This window comes from Octodon degus, unplaced genomic scaffold, assembly GCF_000260255.1.
Source record: "Octodon degus isolate 3935 unplaced genomic scaffold, OctDeg1.0 scaffold00017, whole genome shotgun sequence".
NCBI lineage: Eukaryota > Metazoa > Chordata > Mammalia > Rodentia > Octodontidae > Octodon > Octodon degus.
In genome coordinates, this window is record NW_004524593.1 from 2,161,094 (window position 1) to 2,181,951 (window position 20,858).

Below are 20,858 nucleotides of genomic sequence, written 5' to 3' on the forward strand. Positions count from 1 at the left end.
AGCATGTCAGGATGTCAGCCCACGTGCACTGCACGCAACACTCCTTCTGCTGGGAGAGAGGTGCTCTCGCAGAACGGAAGCCGGGACCTTCCTGCCCCAGGCCCAGGTATGTTGTGAGATACCTAATCTTGCACCTTCTCATTTGGACGGGAATTTACAGTTGCCAGAGCATAGTCATCTCTATCAGCTCATCTACATAAACACCACAGAAGAAGACATAATACGTGTCATCCATACAGCTCTTTTTCTGTTTACCAAGTACTCTTACATATCACCTAATTTGTAGATAATACATGGTAATGTAATATCCTAAAACTATACTGGTTTCTTCCATATGAATAATGCCATTACAAAGCATTACTGAAAAAGGGCTTGCAGTTTCCTTATATTCCAGAAGCCAAAGCGTAAGCCCTGTTCTTATTGGGGTCCATCCTTGGGGCTGCTTGTGGTCAGAACGCAGTGTTCCAGATGCCACTTAAGCTGGAACTTCTCATTTAGACAGTCTCTCCTCCTTCAGCTGTGGGCCAGCAGGTCTATCCCATCATCTTCAACAGTGCCGCTGAGACGGCTCACAGGACCCGTGTTCATTCATGCAGCAGGGCATCTGCGTTCTCCACCTCTCACAGGTGGCAGCTGGCAGGCTGGGCCAAGGTGAGCATATGCTGCAACTTGTCAAGACTTAGTCCATGGCACTCAGGCCCTGGTGTAACACTTAGGGAATGCTTGCAGCACTCCTTGAAAAACCCTAAACGCTACCCTTTGTTCACCCCGTAGCCTCACTAGACTTGATCAAGGGGAAGTCTGATCACGTTCCCCACACATTTCATCCTTTCCCATCCTACAGCTATATGCTTCTATAGGTCACCTGCCCTTCCCTAGAACTCAAGAATCTTTTGTCCCTGCTTCTGCAGCTCCTGTTTCCTTTGCCTGCAACCCTCTGCCATTAACATAACTTCATCCAGTTATGCTAGCTTTACTGCTTCACACTGGTTTTCCTGGAGACAGATTCTGGCCCAGGGAGATGTACATAAGAAGGTTTATGGGGAAAACTCTTGGAGGATAAACTTGGATGGAGGTAAGGAAGACAAAACTGAATGTTGGGAGGAACTGGCCCTTAATATGGTTCTAATCAAGATCTTGGTTGATCCTTCCCAGAACTTTGGGCCAGGAGCAGGGGTCAGAAGACAGAAGACAGGACTTTTGTTTTATTTTGTTTTTACTGTACAAAAACTCTCACATTAGTGGCTTCAAACAGTAGCCTTTTGTGAGCTTGTTGTTTCTGTAAGTCGGAAGGCTGTGCATAGTATAGCTGCCCCTTGCTCAGGACCCCACAGGAATGTAATCAGTGTTTCCCATGCCAAGCTTTCATGCAGAGATCAAGACCCTTTTCCAAGCTCCTTCCAGATTTTGGTAGAATTGAGTTCCTTGTGGCTAAGGATTGGGTCCCCTTTATCCTGCTGGCTGAGGGTCAGGGGCCAGTTTTAGCTCCTGACGACTGCCTCTAGGTCGTCACATGGGCAACTCCAGAGTGCATTCACATCATAACAGCTTCCTTCATTTTTAGCTGGTAGTTCACATATCTGGGCTGTTTACTTTCTTCTAAGCCAGCAGGCGAGTGTGTCTGATGCTGTCCTTTTTTAAAAGCCTTACCTGATTAGGGCCTTTGATTAGCTCAAAGTCAACTGATTAGAGACCTCAAATACATCTGCAAAATTCCATATGCTATTTCAGGAAACATGACCTTGGGTGTGATGTCCTAGCATATTCAGGGCTTCCTCACTACACTCCAGAAGGAATTATACAGGATGTGCATATCACAGGGTAGAAACACCAGAGCTACCTTGGAATCTTCCGAATACACTTGAGCATAACCCACTGCCATCTGTCCTGGCCCTGCTTTTCTTTTTTACCCATTAGGTCTGGAAAATTACTTTTTATTTTGCCAAGATCTACATTTATCTAGCAGCATAAATGCTAAAGGGAAAAAGCAAGCAAATAGGTTGACATGCTTCTGCTCCGTGCTCCTTCTGTCCAGCCCTTTGGAGCAGAGAGACTCCCCTTCTGTGACCTGATCTTAATCAGGTTTTTCTAGGTCATGGTGCATTCCTTGCCCCACTGCCTCTCTGCACGGAGCCCTCTTTTTCCTAATTTATTTTCAGCCCTGAAGCTGAGCTCAGAGGCAGCATCTGGTTCTGCTTTTAAAACAAAGCTCTGGCTGAGTTGGGTAGAGAAGCGCAGAAGTCAAATACATACTTGTCCCCAAGGTCACTAAGCAACAGTCCAGCTCTGGTTCTTCCCTGCCCACACTTCCTCCTCCCAGAATCCTTTGTTGTCAACACACAACTTCTATTCACCTGGGCCTATTACAGGGTCCTGGGGCTACTAGGTCTGCAGCTAGGTCAGAGCTGCTGGGCATTGGAGGTGCTCTAATCCCCAGTTCCACTTACAAATTCCACATCCATGCATAGAAAATAGAAACCAAGAAGAATATGCCTTGTAAGGCGTGAGCTCTACTTTTTTATTTTCTCTTGTAGCAAGTGAACAACTTACCTGCATCTCCCTGAGCTCAATTTTCAATATCCAGAAACGCAGGTGACTGGTATGTCCTCACAGTAGCTACAGCATCCTAAAAAGTCCTACCAGAAGGAGTGACTCATTCCTGACCCTAGGTGGTAAGAAGGCAGTCTCTAAGCTCCTCCAGGCTCCCAGCCAGTTCTGAGCTGGCTGTGTTCCCATTCTGGCTCACGTCTCAGGAAGACTGGCACTTTCATAGACTGAGAATAACCATGGATTGGGAGGAGCAGGAGAGGCATGTGCCACTTCATCTGCAAACTCAAGACCTCAGAGGTGGTGGGAGAAACTACAGGTACACAGAGGATGGTTGTGGTCACAGGTGCTGTGCTTTGGGGAACACTTTTCACTTTTGAACTTCCATTTTGTTGCACCATTATTTGCACTTATCCAGCCAATTGAATCAAATCTTACCAGGCAGTCCCTGTGGTTATGTAGTAGATTAATTGGGAGAAAGAGTATAGAAGGTGGAAAAGGAGACAAGCATCCTTCCTTGCAAAGAAGTCACAAGGAAATGTTGGTTCTTCCTTCATCCATAGTCCCCCAGTCAGAAGTACTTAGAGGGCACAGAACAGAGAAGCCATCCTATGGGAAGGAAAGGGAGAAACGTTGCCCAACTAAGTACAAGGAGCAATGTGCATGGTTAGCTACATCTTCCCTAAAAGCCCAATCTAGATGAAGCTTCTCAGAGTATGGAGCACAGAGGAGACGAGGGCAAACATGCCTGCTAAAGCAGGGCACTAGAAAGAAAGGTTAAAAAAAAAAGGGAACAGAGGCAGCAAACACTAAACATACCCAGGTCTTAAGTTCAGCTAACAGAGCAAAAGAAACAAAGGCATCAAATCAAGGAGCAGGGAGAAGATACATCAGACTCCACCTCCTCTCTGCTTAGAAAGCCCAAATTTCCCTCCAAAATTTGGCAAGTGTAGCCCTTAGATTTTTGCTGGGCCCATATTACACTCAAAATGTCAACTGTTGTTGTTGTTATAATTATTGTTATCACTCATGAGACCTGCTTTCCTTTGTTCTTTTTTTATTGAAGGGAAGGATAGTATTACTTCGGATTGCTACTCCCAACAAGTATTTTTCTGCCTCTTCTTTTTGTAGAGGTAGAAAACCAGTGACAAAAGCAAACAAAGGCTGGGGATGTAGCTCAGCACTTACCTCCCGTGTACCAGGAGGTGGGTTCGATCCACAACACCATAGGATTGGGGACCAGGACCTTTCAAAGTTTAGTTAGAAGCCAGCAGCTAAACTTGTGACTGGAGGTGCTTGCAGAGCCCCCATAAAGCATCAACCTTGAAGGAGCCCGAGCCTGAGGCATGTGCCTTGTGATACTGCAGCTTTTGTAAGTTTTGTTTCTGGTTAATGTTTCCTCGGTTGTTATTTTCCTTTTTAATTATGATCAAATGACCTTGTTATATAAAGTGTGGTTCCTTGAATGTGAGCAACAGAAGGCTGAGCAAACAGAGTTTAATGCTGTCATCAAATGCAACCGACAACCACATTAATATGGCACATATTATTGATAGATGATGATACCAGTTGCTCTGTGTGCTGCATGATAATTGGCCACACCAAATAAGCGGCTCTCCTAAGCTGATTAAGTAACTCCTCAGAGTATGACATTGATAGAGTCAGGTTTGGGTCCCCTCCTCTTACACCCTCCATTAGCTTTCCAGCATTTGTGCCTCCTCCCTGGGATGTTCTGACAGGACAGCCCTTCATTGATTAACTTCTAACTGGGTCATGGAGCTTCCATATCTGTAGTGGGAAGGAAGAGCTTACATTGGAAGTACAATTGAAAAGTTTATGTAACAAGAACTACAGAACAAGTAGATGCTCCATGATTTAGAAGCTTCTTTTGGACTCGCATGCCACTGCAGGGTGGGAGCTCCTCATTAGCAGAGAGTTTTTCTCCTTGTGATGGTTGGCCAAAGATCTGAGGTCCCTTACTTTGTCTTGAACTCCACTCTTCCATGGTTCTTAGACTCCTCCATCTCCAGCTTCTAGATGGAGAGATGAGGAGGAAAGACACCCCTGTGAGCCTTCCTAGGCCTAGCAGTGACACTCCTCATTCATTCTCATACCCAACCACAACTTGCCTTGAATGCCAGGGGCCTGGGAAATAGAGCCCATGGTGAGGTGACTGCAACCAAGTCATGCTATGCAAATGTTGCATGTGTTATCAATGGACGGTTGGTCTTTTGTGTTACAGAGCAATGTACAAGACCAGAGCAGTGTGGGTTTGGTACAATACTAGTAATTATTCTCTAATACAAGCACTACAATATCCATGGAATCTGATAATGAAACTGACAAGGGCCTAAAGCAAAGAACACCCTCAGAGAGTCCCAGAAACCTGTTTCTCGCACAGTGTAGAGGTCTGTTCCTTCCCCAACACACAACAGCACACCAACAGCTGCCCCAGGCTCCAGCCTCCCCGAAACACAAATTCCTACTTTATTGGCCTTTAAAGTAAAACCTTGTTCCACAGATATTGGTTTTCCAGCAGGATGCACGATGGGAAGCAATTGTTGTTTCCCAGCTAACTGATGCCTTGCCATGCTCCAGTAAAAATATCAGATTATCTGAACTAGTTAATTCAAAATCCATTCTTTCTGGTCCCTTGCCTTTCAAATTAATAGTGTATGTCATAATTGATGGTAAAAAGAGGCAAATGGGGCATGTGGAGGAGCACGTGAACTTTGGAAGTCAGTGGCTTCTTTTCCCACCCGCTGAAACCAAGAGGAAGAGGAGGGAAGACGAGGAAGAGCAGAAAAGGGCTGGCCATAAAGTAGGCATTCTGGAAAATTAGAGTGTAAGTATCTTTCCCTCTGAAGGACTCTTAAAAGGAAGCAAGGGGAATAAGAACATACGAAGACAGCTGTGCAATTAGTATTGAAACTCAGAGAAGGCTGAGTTTTGTCACACCTTGGTGAGATGGGTTGGGTTGTAGTCTCCCTTGAAAATCTCTTGGCTTACACAAGTGTGACCTGAAACCCAGGAGCCACAGGAGGCAGCAGAGTGATTTGGCTCCATCATTTACCAGCTGGGAGATGTAAGCAAGCCATTTCACCACACTGTGCCACAATCTCCTTATCTCTTAGAGTCAGATAGTACCTATATCACAGGGCTATGGTAAGGATTGTGAGTTCACACTTACAAAAGGTGTAGAGTGGGATCTAGAACAAGTAAACCCTATACAGCTATCTATACCTTTTCTAAAACTTCTGGTATAGAACTCCTCTGCCCCCTGTTAAAAGCTAGGGGATGTTGAGCTAGTTCATTCTAACTCAACCTCAGTTTTTTCGTTGTAAAATGAGGGTCATTTTATGGCCTCCCTGAATGTCTCACCGGTGGGGAACACTCTGAGAAAGAGAATGTGGACATGCCATGTCAGCTGCCCGGCACAGAATCAGCCCTTAACACAAGCTGAGTGCTACCTTCGGCTGCATGCTTTCAGTGTTTCCAAACTCCAGCAAGACAGAACACGAGAGACTTCAGCAAACAGTGCCGGGACACTCTCTTGTATGGCAGTCACAAGTCTCCATGAAGAGCATGAGCCAGCCAGCACTTTAATTGTTCTGTTTTTCAGAGAATAAGGAACCATGCGTGTACTGAGTGTCCACCCATGTTATTAGAGAGACATATGTATCACATCAACACAGATTGGCAGGCTGGAAAACGAGGAGGAGCCAGGGAATACCTGGTGAAAGGTATTTAAATAAGTGAGACAAATTCAGCTCCCACAGCCCTCACTAGCATGTATACTAAAAAGTTAAAATAGTACAGAGACACAGCTACCATTTTTTAGACTCTGTGCAAATCAGGCTCTCGGAAAAATAAGAACGATGAGCCTTTCTATTTTAATAACAGGAAAACACACAAGAACATGAACTTCTGTATATAGAAAAACAATTCAGACTTTCTAGCATCAATTCCAAAATGCCTTCAAGAGAGTGGGATGTTAACATCAACCAGAAGGATGTTTAAAGAATCTCTTTCAAAGTATAATCTTGGGTCTTCCTGTGACACAGTGACAGGATGTAGGGAAGTGACACAATATAATATGCAGAGACATTAGCAAGATTCTGAATATGCTCCTCTTCTTCCTGAGTGCAGAAAAGACACAGTCTGAGCGTGTAGGATTGATGTGCCTGCCTGCGCGCAAGGCACCGTGCAGATCTGGCTCATTCTGACCATAAATGGCACCCAAGACTCTAAGACAAGTATGCTGTTGAGTGACACACCTAGCTAGGGCAAACTGATCCTGGGTGAGTACAGTGGTCCGCGGTGAAGGGGTGGCGGCCGGATGGACAGCTCTTGATCCTGCATTGTTCAGCTGCAGAGGCACACAGTGAATAATTAGGAAGGTTTTGTGAGTGCTTAGCTAACCCCGTACGGGATACAGTAGAATTATTATAGGAGGGAAATTCAGAAAATCTCAATGAAGACGTAACTTTTGGGGAACATGCTGATCTCCCTGAATATTTTTTATCCCCTTGAATTCTCAGCTCCTGGATTGCAGGGCTCATCTATACATCTTTGTGTCCTAGGAGCACATTCATTCATTCATTCATTCATTCTTTCCTTCGTTCGTTCGTTCATTCATTCATTCTTCAATAAACATTAATGAGTCCTTGCTATGAGTCAGGTACTGTGGAGCCATTAGAATTAAAATATGGCTACAAGAGAATCTTTGCCCTTGAGGAGAAGTGTCTTCAAATATCATCTGTTCTGTGGGATGCTGTCATTCCTCCTCTGGGTGCCTGGAGCTGTATGCATTGACTAATTAGCACTGTACCTGATGTATCTGTCTCTCTCCTGCACCAGGCTGTGAGCTCTCCACAGAAATCGGGAGAACAACCCATCTCTTCATCCTTGCCTGGTATGAGATAAGTGAATGGGAGAATGCCAGGGTGAGAAGGAGTGAACGGGGGTTCACAGTCACCCCCACACAAGCCCTAGTGGCCTGGCTGAATGAAGACTTCCCGCCCAGAGCACCACATCAAGCCTGTTTTTTGTTTTGTTTTGTGGTTAACAGCAATTGAACTCAGGAACCTGTGCTTGCCAGGCAAGTGCTTATTCTACTGAGCTATCTCCCCCGCCTGCAAGTCTGTTTTTGACTCCTATGAACTATGCGGAATTTAAATTCATCACAGAGAAAAGCCTGACACCAAAATATTTTAGGCACTGAGACTCATGTCCTAGAACAAGCTATGCTCTAGAAAGACTCTAGATTTTTCATTAGCTGATACCTCTGAGGTATTGTTGAGACTTCATAAGGATGCCTGAGTTTTCATGGCTCAAACAGAGCAGATACATAGAATGCCTTTAACAACAGAAAGCAAACTCAGGACCCTGTGCTTGCAGATCTCAGTAAGTGTTTAAGGAGCCATGGATAGTTTTAGCATTCGGTACATAGCCAGACACATAAATACAGAAGTGATAAACAGGCAGCAAGGAGCCAGTACTGGCTACTGGCTTGTTGTACAGGCCTGTTCGGGCCACTAGCCAGCCTGCTCCTGCTGTGGTGACTGCCCCACAAGAGCACATCTTCCCCTAGCAGACAGGCAGTTTCTCTTGCCAGAAAGCTCCACCATGTGTCACCCCCAAAGCAAATGCAAAATCAATGCTTTCTTCTGGCTGACCTTTCCTGACTACCCAGCCATCGCTCAGGTATGTTGTCCCTGTTGGATTCTGCCCAGAAGCCCGGCCTGGGACTATGAATCAGCTCCAGCCCCAGATTAACATTCAGACAGAGGCCTTGGTGATGAATATTTTAATACAATGTTGACTGTTCACCCACATGAATGAAAAGAGCGTGCATCTGCCAGTGCCACCTGTGCCATAGACCAGCAGCCCAAATAGTGTGTCCCCGGAGAGTCCAGCTGTGCACAGGAAGGAGGGTGCAGAGAGGGGTGGAGTGGGAGAGGGGAAGAGAGGAGCCAGGCAGGGGGACAGTGGCCAGCAGGAGGGATTAGAGGGGCACACAGAGGCACAGCAGAGAGAGGGTAAGGGGGCACAAGACCACATCAGAAGTTAGGAGAATGAGACAGGGAGGTGAGGGGACAACAAAGCCAACCAGGTTGGCAGGGAGGGCGAGCACCCAGGAGAGAGGCTTGAAGGGCCCCTGTCGCCAAGAGTGGATATCAGTGCCTGCGCCAGGATAGAGGGAGAGAACAGAGTGTGTCTGCTCACGCGCGCAGTGTTGCCGACAGTGGGCGTCTTGCTCAAGTTCGTGCAGTTATTTGTGGCCACGCAGCCATATGGCATCTCTGGAAGAGAGCAAACACTCTCACCTCATTGCCCAGGCACTGGCTGTACCCAGAGCCGCAGAACCTGCTGCAGGAAGAAGAGCGGGTGGCCCTGCTGCCCTAGGAGCCATTCACAACCTGAGTTCAGAATATTTTTGACTGTGGAAGGCTCCGGAAGGGACTGTCCTAGCTGGAAAGGGAGCCGCTGCTGCTTCCATTAAGGTGCTAAAGGGCCTGTGGGTGTCTTCATGGCTGTGGGGCAGAGCCAGCTGTTCTGCTAGGGAGGTGACCAGGTCTTCTGCTGGCCCAACGCACAGCCCTCACCCCTTCTGAGCACCTGCCAGTTCTGTTAGCGGGTAGATGGCCCCAGAGTGTCTCTTCCCCAGAAGATGAGCCCTTCTTCTTGATCACCTCAGTATTTGGTCTCTTGTCACTTTTTCTGTACCCTTTCATCCTTCATATTCTTCTTTTGGGTAACACCTTAAGTCAGGTTCGAACCTCTGATTCAGTGTGATTTTTGTGCACACTTGATTTCCACCAGCCTATTTCTCTGGTCATATTGTAGGTTCCATGAAACCCCAAGCTCATTGGAAGGGATCACCAAGTGTCTGAGAAGAAGCAAAGGGAACAGGTGACACTTGCCTTCTAATAGGAGACAACAGTGTGTCATGTGTCTCTGTAACAGGAGAGAATAGTGCATAACTAGAAGAAATTTCCCAAGTTTTCTCCCTCTCCCTCCCCTTCTCCTTGTTTCTGTCCCTCTCCCCCTCCCTGTCCATGTCCCTGTCCCTGTCCCTCTCCCTCCCTTTCTCCCTCTCCCTCTCCCTTTGCCTCTCCCTCTCCCTCTCCCTCTTTCTCCCCACTTTGCTCTGTGATAAGCCATCCATCCAATTTTTGCTCCTCTTATTGCTTGCTACTCATTAAAGAGACCTAATAATATTAATTATACTTCTGGTGTCCATATGTAGGCACAGATTTTGTTTTTAAAGTTTTATTATGGAAAGTTTCAAAACTACTTAAAAATAGAGAGAGCCGTGAATGAACCCAGTGTACTAATCACTCAGCATAACAATCCGCCACTCCCACTCCCCACGTACCCCCACTCATCCATATAGGATTTGTTGAAGTAATTCTAATGCCTCATCTCCTTCCATCCATAAATATTCATGGGTGCACTTGTGCTTGTATCATTAACCATCTAAATTCTCTCGGGCTCCCAAACCAACTCATACCTTGACAAGTGCTTGCTTTTCAGGCTGGGAACTCTGTGACCCATCAGTTTGCAGGCATGTGCATAATACTGCACTTCTCAAAAAACCACTGTTAGAAATAAGTCAAGGCCCAGCTCCTGGGCAGCCTTATTTCAGGCCTTGGGCATTTTCTTATGTTTGTGTCCCAGTAGAAATTATTTTGTAAGCATGTCAGCCAAGCAGGAAACACACCTGCATGCCAGATGTGCACAGCTGTATGGGAGCAACTGCTGATCCATCTGCAGAACTGCTTAAACAAGGAGACATGCAATTGGATTGTCAAATGACTCCTGTAAATGATAGCAGCACATGTGCTGCTCAAAAGCAGTGGGCAAGGCAAATCTGGCCTTTCTCCAGAGGAAAACTCTGAACGGTAAACACCCTTTTTTTAACTTCCAAAAATTTAATGAAGTCTGTTTGTTCATTGAGCAGGAAGACAAAATTGGTTACAGATATAGTTAGTTACAAGGAGGCCTGAATTCGGGCCCTTTATCTAACTGCTATGAGTGGCCCCAAGCCCACAATGAGTTGCCTTTCTTCCTGAAGCATTTAAATAATTCATGTGACCTGCCATTGACAAGTATGTAGCTTAAAAGTCTGGACCTGGAAACACGGATATAATTACATAGATGTCTGTGCTATGACAGAAAGTGCATTATTTAAACTTAGAAGGTCTAGCTGCTTCCAGGGACTTGTGTGATTCTGAGACAATTATTTACTGCAAATCATCATAGTTCAGTCTTCCTCACTGATAAGCAGGTAATGAGGTCAGGAGGTCAAATGCTATAGGGATACTGTGAAAGGAACAGGAAACAAATTAAAATTTCAGTTCATTAGCATACAAGAAATCATTATGCCACAGATTAAAAATGTACATTTCCTTTGAAATTGGAAAGAGTATATATATATATATATATATATATATATATATATATATTTCAAAAACACAAAAATACCAGACTCTGAACAGTGTCATTAAAAACTAAGCATACTTCAACTTGAAGGACACTCAATCCACCATTACCACTTCCTCTTCAATGTTCTTAACATCAAGTAACTACCAACTAGGATTGAGCTTCAGTGTGGCCTTGTGTCCCGGTGTAATGAGACCACAGGGAAGAAACAGGGTGACCTGGTCTCTCAGGAAGTTTCCATCTCCACTCTCCCTTCAGTTTTTCATCAGTAACACCTACCAGAGTGCAGCTTGGACTAGCAGCCTTGATTTACACAGGATTAAGGATCTCCACAGTCTTTGTACAGACCCCCAACGTGACCATAGAACTTCCTAATTTTTCCCCTGCTAGGACGGATTCCAGTTATAACTCCATCTAGCCCCCATCTATGGGGTGGACTCGTCTTCCTTTGCAGGAAATTTGTGCAGCAGACAGCAGAATAGCTGAGGACCACAAGAATTACTCACTGAGAAGAGGATCAATCCTGTATAAGGGATAGGACATTGAACTAGAATTCAAGCGGCTCCTGCCTTGTCCTGGGTGACCTTAGACTGTCATACTCTGGAGGGTTTACAGTGTACACACAAGGTCCATGCAAATAATCATGTCACCTTCTTCCACACTCAACGTTGACAGGCCACCTAAACTATTGTGATGTTACCAACAAATAAATGAGTGAGGTTCTCTCTAAACTGAAGTTCTAGGGCTGAGATGCATTCATCCCTACCTAACCCCCAGGGTAGACTTGAAATTCACTTGTGGTTCAAATCCCATGAATTTGAACATCCCTTTATCCTCAGGATTCCCATTATTTTTCTAAGCTCTTTGTTCTAAGAGACCTATTCTCGAAGTGTGTGCACTCTTGGTCACACCAGTCAGTTTTCCATTACTGTTACAGAATACCTATGATGATTGATTTATGATGAAAAAAAAGTTGCTTGGATTTATTGTTTCAGAAGTTTCTGCCCATGGTCACTAGGCTCCATCGCCTTTGAGCCTAGAGTATGCTAGAACATCGTGGTGTGGAGCTCACGGCATAGAAGGCTCTGCAGACTGGGCAGCCAAGAGAGCGAGGAAGGGGCTCAGCTTCCAATATCTCTTCAAGGGCACCCAATGGCCTAACTTCTTCTGACTGGTCCCTACCTCTTTCAATTCTACCACCTCCCTAAAGGGCCAAAGCTAGAAACCAGACATTTCTCATGCTCACCTTTGGAGGACATTTCAGATTCAAACTCTAGCATTCATCCACCCTGCCACCTTCTGAGGCTAGCCAGCACACTCCCTTCTCATTTCCTGTCCCTCCCTTGACAAGGCAGGGGGACTCCGTAAATTTTAACTTCTTCCTTTGCTTTGAGTGACATGTTTACTGGCTCACATTAGAACTATAGGAGCAGCTGGGGCTCCTTAATCAATGCTTTGACCCAGTGACTTTCCTGGAGAGGAATGTCTGGGAAGCATCTGACCCTTGGCCCAAGAGCAAGCCTGCCCAGCTTACCACTGAAAACTTGCAGAGCCTCTGAGTATTCCCTCTACAGCTCTCCTTAAATCAATTTGCCAGGCCAGCAGAGAAACCAGGTAGAGTCATATTGAATCTATTCCCCTCCATTGCCCCTCGCTGCACTCCCAAATCACATCCAGCTTCCAGCTTCTTTTCCAACTGGTATTTAGTAAATGTTGGTGATCCCTTTAAGAATTTAATTTCACCCTCCACTCCTTCCTCCCCATCTAATGTTGCCCATAAAAAAAATAGTCCTGGGAATTTCCAGATTCTGACATCATATAAAAACTTCTTTGTTCGGCAGAGTACTCACTTCCAGCGCCTAATCTATCTCCCAGCATCATTCCCAGTGATGCACCGCATGTTCTCAGGGTTTATAGATCTCTCATTTGTTGGCTGCTTCTTACAACAGTCTGCAAGTTCAGCCTTTTAAAAATCAATCTGCCTTTCTGCTTTCTTGCACGTCGCCTCACAGTTTGCACAGAGCGCCAGTCTGTGCACTGAAGTCTCTGGAAGATATTATTAGCTCTTATTTTTGGAATCACCCCTCAGCCTGCCAGGAAACAGCTCGATGCTCTCACCCGAGGCCCACATGGACAAGCTCACAGCTATCCACGCGATCTCCTGCACTCGCTCTCAGCCCTTTCCAGGAGGAGCGTTTCCAGAAACATGAATGATAAACTTAAAATTCCAGGTACCATCAGAGTCACCATTAGAATCCTCTCATTCTATAAGCAATCAGGAAATTAATAATAATAACACAAATAATAATTATATCAAAGTAACACACACACAATAAATAAATTAATTTTAAAAAATGGTATTAAAGAGAGAGAGCATTAATTTTTTAAATTGGAAACAGCACATACAATGAACATTGCTAAATGCTTTACTTGAGTAATAACCCTACAAAATCTTTGGTGGGAGGTCTCACTATTGTCTCCGTTTTTCAAATGAAGTTTAGGTATGAGGGAAAAAGGAGCTTGCTTGAAATCAACACCAGGAGTCAATGGCGTTTGGGTTAAGCTTAGGCTATCTGACTGCAAAGCTCATGAACCTATCCACCACACTATGCACCTTTCCTAAAATACCAATTTGAAGTAGCTGAGGCAAAGGGAGATCTTTAGGAGATCTGGTACCCCGGTAGTACTGATACTTTATGAGTACTGGCACCCTGGGAATCCTGCTACAGAAATTTGATTTCTGTAGTAACTAAGGCCAGGGAAGGCTGTAGGCGTGGCCTGAGCACATGGTTTGTTTTCAGTCCTCTGACACAGCAAGATTCCACTCCTCCAGGTCATGTGCTGGCAACTTTGGCAGTCACTGGACCCATCATGCATTCCATGTTAAAAGTTCAGCCTAATCCAGCTACTTTTGTCTCCAGTTCAAAAATTCCCTGGGAGGGGACTGATTGAGTCACAGAAGACCCAGAAGTCATGGGTAAGGTGGAGAGAAAGAGAAAGAGCAAAAGGGCAGTTCCCAGGAGAAGGCAGAAGATGGCCCAAAGAAAAGGATGCTAAGATGGGCACCAGAGAGTGTGCTCACCCTGTTCCCTATCAGGAGGACAGCGATGATAATATGCTCCTCCTAGAACTGTTGAGAGGGCAAAATACAAAATTATATGTAAAATGCTTGGCATAGTGCCAGACACATGGTAAATACCCAATAAACATTAGCTATTACTATTATTAAGTCTGAGCCGTTGTGAGCTCACAGTGCCTGCCTCAATTTTATTCCTTATAAATAAACATTATTATACTAAATCCCATGGCACACAAGACTCTCATAGCTAGTTCCTTTTTTACCACGGAAAAATGGAGGAGAGATCTGTGATGTCCCCAGAAGAATCTGCTCTGGATTTGTCATGGGGATAGCAGGCAAGTTGGGAAGAGCTGGCTGAGAGTGTCACTAGATTTGTCTTTTCTGAGCCCACACCATCTATGATGTAAGAGCAGAAATCTGGAGGCTCTGAGATAGGATATGGCTGTCCCATCTCTGGCCATGCCAGGCCCAAGTTCTTCGTCCTTCCAGTGTCTTGTATTTTCTCATTTCTCAACCTTTTCAGGACAAGGCCAGGAAGATCTGGGAACCAATGGAAATAAAATGGGTTATTTTCTACTTATGTCTTCATCCTCAAACCATTTATGGATAGAAAAATTTCCAGTGCTATCAAGACCTTTCTTGCCTGCTCCCACCCTCCTCTAACTCAGCAAGTCCACATAACGGAATATTTTCTGGTTGGTAGGTGGGGGATGACAGAGGGAATCAGGCACTCAGAGCCCTAAATGTCAAATGCATCAGTCTAATTTATTCAGACAAGTTTTCATATGGGTATTTTCTATCCTATCAAACTCTGTATCCTTCAGTGAAGACATTCGTCTTAGCTGAATAAAATCTCTTAATGGTTTAATAAAAAGCACTTAACTCAGTTTTCCTAGTTTTATGAGTGCCTTGAGGTACTTTAGGAGAGCAAACATCTTTGCTGGGATCATTGCGGGAAGCATAATTATTTTTCTGCCTTCTGATATATTATTTTCTGGAAGGAACAGTTCCAGCTGCTCATCGTATGCTTGCAAACTCTCTGAAGCTCCATCAAAGGGCTGAGTATTCTCAGTGATGGAGTAAGCACAGCTCGTCCCTCCTTCCACCACTGCCCTGCAATCCCTTCAAAGGCAGCCTCTACATCTTGTTTCCTTACTTTGCTGAAATAGCACCAGTACCATTATTGTCACCAATTTGTTCATGTTCAGCGTAAGTAGAGAGAAGAGTCTAGAGATCAGGTAGAACAAAATGCCAGGAGCAGGAAGCCAAGCAAGAAATTAGGTTAGGAGAAATTTCTTGAGGACAGAAACAATTGAGGAAGGGGAAAAAGCAAATAGAAAGAATGGGGAATATGGGGGCAGGAGGGAGGCCAGACAGGAAGGAACTAAGATGAAGGCAAGGGCAGAGTGGGGTGAAAAAGGAGAGGTTAGTTAGCTGAGAGAATGAGAATCATTCAAGAGAGAAGTCAAGGGAAAGGGTCGGACTTGAACCCAGCGCGTGTGCAGGAAACATGGGAATGACAAGAATGTAGGGAAAAGAGATGTGGGTTAAGGGGCTGTGTGGGGTGGCTCAGAGGAAATGTGATAGGCACACTTAGGCATTGCAGATCATTGCAACAGAGTTTCCTAATTGGGAGGGAGCTCTGAGACAGTTTTTATTTTAACAATCAGCAAATAAAGGCTCAAAGAGGATAAGTGATTTTCTATCCTCTTATTCAATTAAACAACTATTTTTTTTCAATTAAACAACTATTGTTTGAATATCTACTTGTACTTTAACTAGACAAACAAGATCTCCCCCCTCCCGCCAAAAAAAGAAAGAAATTCAGGGCCTCGAGCACCTGCAGAAGAGGAGACCCTGGCATCCAGGTGTGTACAGCACAAATAGTAGCACTGGTAGTGGGGGTCCTGCAGGCATCCCAAAAGGAGCCACTATGAGCCCACTGGCTTCAGGAATGTTCCATGACAGAGCCCAGCTTGGAAGCCCAGTCTCCTGGTTCCCAGTCCCATACATCTGACTGTTCTGTTGTCTGATTTCATTTCTTTTCAAACTCCAGCATCCCAACCTCTCTAGCTGGTCAGAGCATCAAATCCAAAAACAGCCCCCTTTCCCAACTCCAGTGGAGTCCTTCGGCGGCTCACTGTTCCTTCAAGATGAAGTCCAAAGTCTAATACCCAGACTCTTCTCTCTGTTCTGTGTTACCAACTCCCCCATGATCCCTGCTGTGCTCTGGCCATCATTAAATGCTTTCAGATCTATGAGTGAGTCTCAGTTTCAGTACAAGTAAATCTCTCTTTTGCATGCATGTGGGTGGGGGGAATTCCTTGTCTCTGCCCTATGCACTCTTACAATGCCTTTAAACTTTGAACTCACTGTACTATCATCTCAAGCACCACCTCCATCCTTTTCCTCCCCAAAAGCTCTGTCTTACCAGCCTCCCATTCTATGCCCATGTGGACCAGGAGTCCCTTCCCTTGGGTCCTACTGTATATCTCTCTTAACGGTGACCATGCCTGGTGTTCTAACCATCTTTTGACTTGTCTGCCTTTCCCGTAGACTACAAGGACATTGAAGGTGGTGACCGCAGCCTTTCCATTCATCTCTTAACCACCAGCACTGGACCTGTCCTGTGTTACACAGTCTAACGAATGCTTGGGGAGCTCACTTGAAATTAGCTCCCGGTGAGCTAAGTTGCAATCTTTAATTCAGCTCAGAAAAACTGGCCAACAACCCCTCCCTCTTGAGACAAGACAGATTTTGGTCTGCAAGATAGAATAGTAACCTTCCCAGCAGAATCTATCACGTGAAGTCTTTGCAGCAGAGGTCCTTGTCCCTCTCCTAGCTGTCTTAGCAGGTAGAAGACAGAGCCAGCCCAGAGAGAATGGCAGGCCTGGGCACCCTTTCTTCCAGCCCTGCCATGTCCAGAACCTTAGAGACATTTTGGGAAGTTGAGCACCTACAATCAGTCACAAAAGAAACACAGGGATCTTAACTCCTTTGTTTATTGCATGCTCCCAGCTGGTTAATTTATTCATACTCTCTCCCAGCAACTGTAAAGCTAGATGTTCACTTTCTTGCTGTATCTTCTCAGCATGCATTTATTTTCATAGGCTGGAGGTGCAGAGATTACTGTTCTTTGCTGAGTAAACTTTAATCAGCGTTTTCCTCATTAGCTTATGGTAGCATATAAGCTTATGGTTCATGCAATTCATTTCATCCTTTTAAATTTAATAAGACACAAGTTGGATGGTCATTAAGGGTCTCCTGTTGTGCGTGCAAAAGCTGAAAACAAACACGGATAAAATTAACTCTGGTTCATTATGTTCAGCAAGAAAAGTTCTATCCCTCCAGTCATCACAGTAATAGCCACGAAGGCACAGTTTGGGGAGATCCCTTTCCCTTGTCTCTACTTTTAAAAAATCTATCAATGTAAATCATGTGACAGTTTAATAATAGGTCTGGTTAATTTGATCATTTTAGCAGTTGATTTAGATCCCTGCAATGCAGCTGGTGGACCTCACTGCTTTCCTTCATTAAAGAAATCCGCTGATGTGTCTGTACCCACTCCTGTGCCAGGCCCCAGCCACTAAAGATGAAATAAAAGAATAGTCTCTTCCTCTTAAGAACTCACAGGTTGTATACCAGACCCGATGATAAACAGGCCCCCTTGTGCTCGTGTAATGTGACCACATCTACAGTGGGGTGTGCTTGGTGATCAGACTGTGTCCAGAGCTTTCTCAGAGGTCACCCCTACTCTTTAGCCAACTGGCTCTGGTATAGAGGTGTGGCAGCCAGATACAGCTTCCTCTCCCCACAGGGGTCCCTGGGGCAGAAGTATGTGTGTTGTCAAGAAAAGCTCTGGGTGAGTCTGGATTCTGAGTTCTCAGGTAAGGGTCTGAACTGGCAGATTTTATACAATATTGTCTTCTAACAGAGCTGCAAGACTCCCCTGAAGTAGAGAACAGTGAGTTACTGGTAGTCGCCTCCCCATAAGCAAACACACACTCAGTTGCCATCTTCTGCCCAGAACCACCTCCAGGAATAAGCTTTGCCCAACCCTCTGCCTGACGTTCCTGCCGGAATTGTACCTCACTGCCCTGTGTGTAGCCGCCCGACAGCAGCGGTCACCCACAGCTCTCAGCTTCTCCCCAGCTACATAGACAACATTTCCTTTGCTGTCCCTGAAAATTCTCCCAGGGGTGCAGAAGGGGCAAGGTGTGCGCTAAAGTCCACCTCAGAATCCCTGCCATAGAACCAGCCTCTAGGATAACAGAATTTTCCAGGCCCCTAGCGCTCCTCTCCATGTGTAGCATTGACACCGGCATCGGAAAATGTGAACGGTGGCCTCTACCGTGTAGACGTGGGACTACCACATTCGCAAATTGATTTAGATTGTTACGTTTGTTTAATCAGTAATTTTTCAGCAAACATTTATCAATTACTATAGGCGGGGGAGTGAGCTAATACCCTCAAGGGGCACAAGGAGGAGCGTACTGCTTTTTTCTAACACCGCACTTCTCCCTCGTCCAGACTCAAGGGTTCAGGTTTGCACGTGTCTCTGTCCAAGGTGCTAAAGCATCCTAATTTCCTGTTACAATGCAGATTACTCCCTGGTAGTCATTCATAGGTTGACAGGAATGAAATTATTCTATCAGAAAGAAGGATCATAAAGGAAACAGATACAGAACCATGTAAATTTGAATTAATAAAAGGATGAAATGTTCTAGGATATACCTCTAGCGTAAAGTAGTACAATGAAACTAAAAGAACTAGAAGAAAAGAACTTAGGACATTAGGAATGTGAAGGCAAGACAGACGCAGACAAAAGGCAGTACAACAGTGGCTATCATTCTGATTTATTACCTTACCACTTGAGCCATAATCCAAATATAAATCAAGGTCAAGTGAGCTGGAATGTGTTCTGAGTTCAAATTCATTCTGTCATTTACTAAACCTTACATGGGCTTTCTATCATTATTTTCTGCTTTGTTGTGTGATAGCTCCCCATTAACCGCATATTCAAAATGTAATATTTCAATACATATATACAATACATTCATTATGCATATGTAGTACATCAAATCAAAGTCATTAGCATTTCTGTCTCATTGTTTATTTACACTTGGAATATCTGAGCTCTTCTCTCCTAGTTTTACAGAAAACATAGTAGATTATTGGGAACTATTCAGGCATGATTCTTAATCTCACTAACTCTCTCCCTAAAAATCCTCACTATAGATGTCAGAATAAAGTTATATAATTTCACATGTTGCTAAACCCAGTGCTAGGCATACTGTGAGCATCCATAAACACTGGTTTTTGAGATCAGAGAGGAAGAATATCCTGCCAGAAGGCTTTAAGTGCAACAGGGACCAACTCTGCTTCCTCATTTGTGGCTAAAGATACGGTTGCCTCTGCTCATCACATTTCTGGACCAGTTGCTGGTCTTCCTCTTCCCTCATGCAGATCTCCTTGAAAGAACACTGTCTCCGTGCAGGTCTATACTTCTGACTCTGCAGTAGAAGGAAGGGTTGGGGATCAGAGCAGAGTTCCTTCAGAGTCCTGCAGTCATGGCCAGCTTTGGGGCTGCTACGTAGAGGTAGAAGGGAGACTTCATGGGGACACTAGTAGAGCTTCCTGAACATGATAGACAGGTCCCTATGGTCAAGCCTGCTGTCCTGCTTCTGCCCCTCCTGCTATGTGGCTAGTGTCACCCCACACCTTATTGCTTCTGAAGACACAAAGACGGAGCTACATAGATATTCTTTATCTAAGAATCTCACTAGAATCCTAACCCTGGATATTCAATGTCTATTTATCAATGATTATACATCTTCCAAAAGTAGTAGGCTTCTAGCCTGGCTCAGAAGTGAATGGTAAAAGCAACTAACCATAGCAGCTAGAAGGGCTTTGTAAAGGGAGCTCACAGCCATAAAGCAGATCAGATCAGAAGATATATTTGTTCATTTTGTGTTTCTACATCAAAATATTACAGGCTGGACACCTTATAAAGAAAAGAAATTCATCTGGCCTATGATTCTGCTGGCTGGAAAACCCAAATAGCATGGGCACCAGCATATGTTCAGGCCCCTTGAACATATCACAGCATGGTGGAGAAATAGAATTGGAAATGAATGTCTGAAGAAGGGGCCAGACCTGGGGGGTGGCCTTGATTTATAGCTATTCTGGTCTTCTGAGAAGCACCCTAATCCCTTCAGAAGTCTATGTGCTCTATAACCTATTTCTCTATAGGCCTCATGTCTTAGAGACTCACCACCCCTGAGTCATCACACGGGAAACCAAGCTTCCCCTCATGAAGTTTTGCACAACACACTCCAACTATATCCAAATCATAGAAGAAAGGCCTCACAAAAGCCTTAGAAGCCCACACCTCAGATTCTTCCTCTGTGAGTCATTGAGCAACCAGCAATCAAGTAGCACCATCATTTTAGTTTGGTCTCAAGGCTGGTTTAGGAGCTAATGTGAATCCCACCCTCAGGAACCTTAGTTGTCAAGGCCAGCCACGGGGCCCATATGCAGTAGGAGCCAATGGGCTCATGGAAAACTTGAGCATTCTTAGGGAACTGAGTTTCACCTACTAAGTCAAATATCTAGGAAGGAGAGGAAAAGGAAGTCTATTCACATATAGCCCCCAGGTAGACAGCCTAAGTATTTTAAGATCAGGGACTGAAGTAAGTCAGGTGCCACCTAGGGACACTCCTTATTGCTGGGAGGCAAGTGCTTCAGAAGGTTCCCCTACCACTTGACCATAATCCAAAGCCAA